Source organism: Chinchilla lanigera, unplaced genomic scaffold (assembly GCF_000276665.1).
Source record: "Chinchilla lanigera isolate Chin_1 unplaced genomic scaffold, ChiLan1.0 scaffold00049, whole genome shotgun sequence".
Taxonomy (NCBI): domain Eukaryota; kingdom Metazoa; phylum Chordata; class Mammalia; order Rodentia; family Chinchillidae; genus Chinchilla; species Chinchilla lanigera.
In genome coordinates, this window is record NW_004955450.1 from 8,196,206 (window position 1) to 8,201,927 (window position 5,722).

The window sequence follows — 5,722 nt, forward strand, 5'->3', positions numbered from 1 at the left end:
CCCAGGGCCTGCGCGCCCCAGGTAAGCGGCCGCACACCTGCGGCCCGCGCCCCGCACCTGCGGCCCGCAATAGCCCGAGAGGCCAGACGCGAGGAAGGGCCCGGCGCCGCAAAGTTTGCCCCCAAGAACAAAGTGGGGAGGGCCCGGAGCCCCGCAAGCGGCCAGGAGCGCGCTGCGAGAGCCGGTGACGGAGTTGAGGGGCGCTCGGAAGGAAGGGGAGCTGGAGGGGGACTTCACTTTCTGCCTCCGGCAGTGGAACCACGAGTGGCCCTAGGGAGTCATATGGTCACCAGCGCCGCGGTCAGGGACTAGGGTTCAGCGCCCTGGAGAAAGCAACCGGGAAGGGATCTGCGTTCCCCACCGCTCCGGGGAGAGCTCTCGGCTGCGCAGGGCCGCTCCGCTCTCTCTCCGCTGGGTCGGACCCGGAACTGGGTTGCCACCCCCACCCCGCCCCGGCCGGAATGTCCTCCCTGTCCTCGTCAACAGGCAGGAACCTGGGTACCCTGGGTGACACCTGAGGTCAACTCCTCAGTTAACCTTACAAACTCAGTTTTCCTGCGGTGCTGGTGGGTGGGGTCCAGCCCCCGCGGGCGGCACCTTCTGTCTCCCCAAAGCTCCGTTTCTCTGCACCCCGCCCCTACTCTCTGTCTTTCCCTCAACGCCCCCCCTTGGGTCCCCGGCTTCTTTTTTCTCTCCAAATCTCAGTCCCTACTTCATTTGAGTTGGAAATCGCCCCCCCCGCCCCCCCGCATTCGGGCGCCCCCTCGCCGCCTCCACCCCCTTGCTGCCCCCGTGGCATTAAGTGTCCTTAATGGACACGCTAATTAAACTGTAATTAATCATACTGTCCAGCCCAAGTTTGAACAATTACCCTAATCAAACAGAAGTTAATAATGGCAGGCATGGCCCGGGGCGCGGCGGGCCGCCCGGGCAGAGAGCGCGGCGGCCACGGCAGCGACCGACTGCGGTAGCAGCGGCGAGGCGAGCGCAGCCTGTCCTTGGAACCCGGGCGCGCAGGGCCATAAATCTTCCGCGGGTGGCGGCCGGGGTCGCTCCTCCCCCGCCCCTCCGTTTCCTTCTCGCTCCGGGGGTGGACCCCGCTCCCCTCCTGCGTGCCGGCTCCCCGGGGTTGTCTCCACTTCTGCGCCCCTCTCTGCTCTTCTCTCCCGGCTCGCGGCGACCCCAGGAAAGGTCCGAGGAGCGAATAGATTGCCCAGCCCTAGCACTGGGGGCGGTACCCCCGCCCGCGTGTCCCCCGACGCTCCGGGCACCCCTCCTAAGTTGCAGGGCTTCGCGGGCTCTTCCTGCTCGGTTCTTCCTTTCCCCTCCCTGAGTTCCCCCTGGCGCGCCCTGCCTCTCACTCTGAACCCTGGAGCCTGCCCAGCCCCTCTTCCCGTCCCCGCCCTGGCCCTCCGTGCAGACGCGTCTTTTCCAGCCGTGGCCTCTTTTCGAGGCCAACTCTGAGGCTGTCTGTAGCCACCCCTTCCCGGGACGGCAACGGGAACGTATTTTCCGTCCCAGCCGAGTGCCGCCTCCGGTTCCTGCTGCTCCCTTGGCCCGGGCTCCCCCGTCCCATAATTACAATCCCACTTGGTAATTATTCTTCGCTTCCTAATGATTTTTTGAGAGGGAGTCTCAGAATTCGACATGGTGGTGACAACGATCGTGGAGCCAGGACGCCCCCAGGGCGGTGGGATGGGAACTAGAGCATGGGCAGTCTCCCCGTGCGCAGGGCCTGCCTATTCGGCCTCTATTGTCCTCCGAGGGCCAAACGCGCCCCCGGGGCTGGCCTCGGGGCGTCCTAGCAGCCTGGACTCGCACACCCCAGGACTTCCCATACAAAGGGTGACTGCCACCCTGGACAACCGCCCCTGGGGGCGCGCAGGGCCGCCACTGCTCCCGGTTCAGCACCGAGCTACGGACAGCTCCTCGCCCAGGACCTCTGTGGACCCGGCCAAGGATGGAAGAGGCGCGCACAGAGGCTGGGATTCCCCACTGCTTGGCGCTGGTGTCGAGGGGTGGAGCTGTCATAGAGGTCGGGACTGGGGCTCTAGTCTTACTGGAAACCTCATTTCACTATGGGCAGAACTGGTGTTCATATCGGAACTGGTTTTCACAAGGGAGTAATGATAATGAAGTGGGAACGTTTATTCCCATTTCACAGGTAGGAAGCTAAAGGTCAGGCAGTGGCAGCCCCCCACCCAAGTTCTTCAGTCGGTAAGACACAAGGGCTGATCCCGACCCCAGGTGTGCCCGGCACGCTCCAGGAAGGGTCCAGTTTGATGAGGTGCGCAGTATGGAGTTTTCTGCCCGCACTCCTGACTCCCGGTGCAGAAGACAAGGCCTTGCCAAGCTAGGTCGCTGGCTCATCAGGAACCAGGGGCTGGCAGAGCTGGGACTTGAACCCAGGTGCACATGGGCAGGGGTGGCACCTTCTTCCTCAGTGTGGCCTCCGGCTCCTACAGCTCTGTCCAGGGTGTGGGGAACCCGCAGGAGTCGCGGCTCTTGGCTTCCCTGACCCAGCCTTAGTGGGGATTTTGTATCTTTTACTTCCTGTCCCGTGGTGCCCAGGGTCGGAGATCTGGACTCGAGATCTGCCTTGGAGTGCCGGGCACCGCGTCCGCACGGTCCGGCCTGCGGCGCCCGCTGGGGCTCTGGCTTGGGTTGGAGCTGGGTGGCCGCGCCTCCTCTGCAAGCACGTATCTTTTACCAGTTGAATTAACGGCAGTTTTCGTCAGTTAATTAGCTTTAATTTACATAATTAGTACAGTATAAAGAGGATTGGGGATAATCATGGGGTACGTAGCGCTTACTGTGTAAACACGTATTCTGAATTAAAAATCAGATGTAATTAAGGCGCGCAGGCCCTGTTTAGGCAGGGTTTTAATTGTAATGAATTTCTAATTAACACTCAATGATTGCCAAATGCAAAGGGCTGTAAAATTTTCTTGTAGTTTTGCTAATTTATTGTTTACTTAATATCTGGATAATAATCCGACGGCCAGATAGACCGCAGCCGGGCCCGGCAGGAGTGGCCCAAGCAAGCGAAGGCGGCGGGGCGGGGTCTCCTCCGTCCAAGCCTGGAGCCCGGGGAAGTCGAGGGGGAGGGGCCTCCGAGGGGCGCAGAGGTCCGGGGAGCCTGCGCCCCCTCGCTCTCCGCGGTGGACGGGCGTGGAGAGGCCGAGCCCGCTAGCTGCATGTCTAGGGGTCCAGGTTCCGGCGCGAAGCTCTTTGAGATCAGAGGTGAGACGGTGCCCGTCCAGGCAGGAGACTGCTGCGGCGCGAACAGCGATAGGGAGCGAAGCGCGCAGCCTTTGAAGGGCCGGATCCGGGGTGACCCCTCAGGGCCCATAGGCCGTGACTTCGTCTCAGTGTCCGCGTCTGGAGGACCGGCACAGGGGCCAGCGCTTAGTGGGAGAGCAGGATCCACAGAGGGTTCCCCCAGGCCTGCCCTGTGAGCGTCTTGCTCCTGGGCCGCGGCGGAGGGGCGGGGCTTGGGGGTCTTGGCCGGGGGTGGGGTGCGGGCACGGGCAGGGCAGCAGGCCTGGGTTTGGAGGTGCTGAGGCGCTCCGGGCATCCCTCCACCAAGTCAGGCTGCGAGGGCCGGGAGGCGGGTAGGGGAGGAGTCAGGACCGGCCTTCTCCGCCTGCCCGGGTGTAGATGCCCCCAGGGCCTGGCAGAGGTGCGGGGAGAGTGGTCCGCAGCCCTGCTGGCCTTGATTTCCCGTGAGCTCTCCCTCCCTCGGGTCTCCAGCTTGGGTTCTGGCAGCACGGGCCGCCTGGGTGAGAGCTCCTCTGCTGTGGGTGCCAGTGTAGCTACAGCCTCTTCTGGGGACTCGGGGAGACTGTGCGTCCTCAGAAGTTTCCTACCAGCCTCAGGAGCACACCAAGAAAATCCAGTATCACCAGAGGCTTCTGCCCCAGCCCTCACCACCTTTCTCCCCGCCCCCTTTTTCAGGCGTAGAGATCTGGCTTCTCCCTGACCCACAAAGGCCCCCTCTAGCCAGCCTGAGGCTGCCCATCCCTCGCTACTTGGTGGTTGTTTTAGTTTTAGCACTGGATTGCTTGTGGGTTGTTTCCCCATCACCGATGTGTTTTCTGTCTCTCACACTGGAATTTGTCATTTGCTGTTAACACCTTAAAACAGGGCCTAGCACACAGTAAGTACTCAACGTTTGTTGAATGAATAAGTAAAAGCATTTGAGTGTGAGGGCAGTGAGGCCTAGCCCAGGTCTCCACTGAGCTTGGGGTCTAGTGGCCAATCTGATTCTAAGCATCTCGGCTCCCAGTGACTGTTAGGTCTTGGGACTCCCGCCATCCACTCAGCCTCAGGCAAGGCACGTAAGTCTTAGGAGCTGCTGGCAGGCATGCAGAGCTCTTCCTGGTTGCAAGGGGCTTTCTTCCCATTCCTCCTCCAGCAAGGCAGGAGTGCGGCTGGAAAGAGATCCGACAGGAGTCAGCCAGACCTGCTGTTTGTCTCCAAACCCACTCGGCCTGGTGGAGGGTGGGGGGCTACACAAGTTTAATAAGGGGCAGGGTGCAAGGCTTATTGCTGGGGCTGGGACTTGAGGGAAGTGGGGTATACACTTAAGGGGGTGCAGACTCTCAGGGTCTTGGAAGTCCTCTCCTAGTCTCAAGCCTGCACAGGGAACATGGCAAGGAGTATGTGCTCCGTGTGCGGGAGTGTCTCCTCCCCTGCCAGCCTGGGGTCACTGTGGGATGGCTGTCTGAACACCGGTGGCATCCGGTCTGCTGGCCAGGACAGGTTGGGACTGTGCTGTGCTCAGGGTTTGGGGTGCCGGGCAAGCCACAGGTGTCGCATCAGTTGGAAGAAGGGCTGGGGTTCCAGGCCACCCGCTCCACGGGTGCACTGCTGCCAGAGAGTGTAACCGAGATGTCACTCACACGACACGCACCGCATCCACCCGAAGCGCTTAATCCAATGATTTCTTTCGTACGTTCACCACCATCACTATCAATATTGGGATATTTTCATCATCCCAAAGAGAAACCCTGTGATTATGAGCTATCACTCCTCATTTTCCTACTATTCTCTAGTCCTAGGCAAGCACTTTTCTACTTTCTATCGATTTCCTTATTCTGGGCATTTCTTAAGAATAAAATCATACAGTTTATGGTCCTTTGATGACTGGCTTCTTTCACTTCACACGCCGCTTTCATAGTTATCGTTGCCATAGCACAGATCAAAATCTAAAATTATTATCAAATAATATTCCACTGTGTGGGTAGACCACATTTTGCTGCTTTGATGGATGTTTGAATTGTTACCGTTTTATTGGCTAAGACGCCTGATGCTGCTCTGAACATTGGTGTGCGTGTTTTGGGGTGGCTGCCTGCTTTAATTTCTCTTAGGTATATGCCTAGGTGTGGAACTGCTGGGTCATACTGTCACCCTCTGGTTTGCCTGTTAAAGAACCTCCAAACTGTTCACAGGGCACTGCATCATTTTACACCACATCCTCACTGACACTTATTGTCTTTTTTATGTTGCCATCCTAGTGGGTGTGAGATAGACTCTTGTGACTTTGACTTGATTTCCCTGATGAAATGATGCTGAGCATCTTCCCATGTACTTGTTAGCCATTTGCAAACCTCATCTAAAGAAATATCTATTCACAGACTTTGGCTGTTTTGTCATTGGGTTATTTGTATTTTTATTATTCTTTTTTTTCTTCCTGTTTTCTCGGTACTGTAGAAGAAAC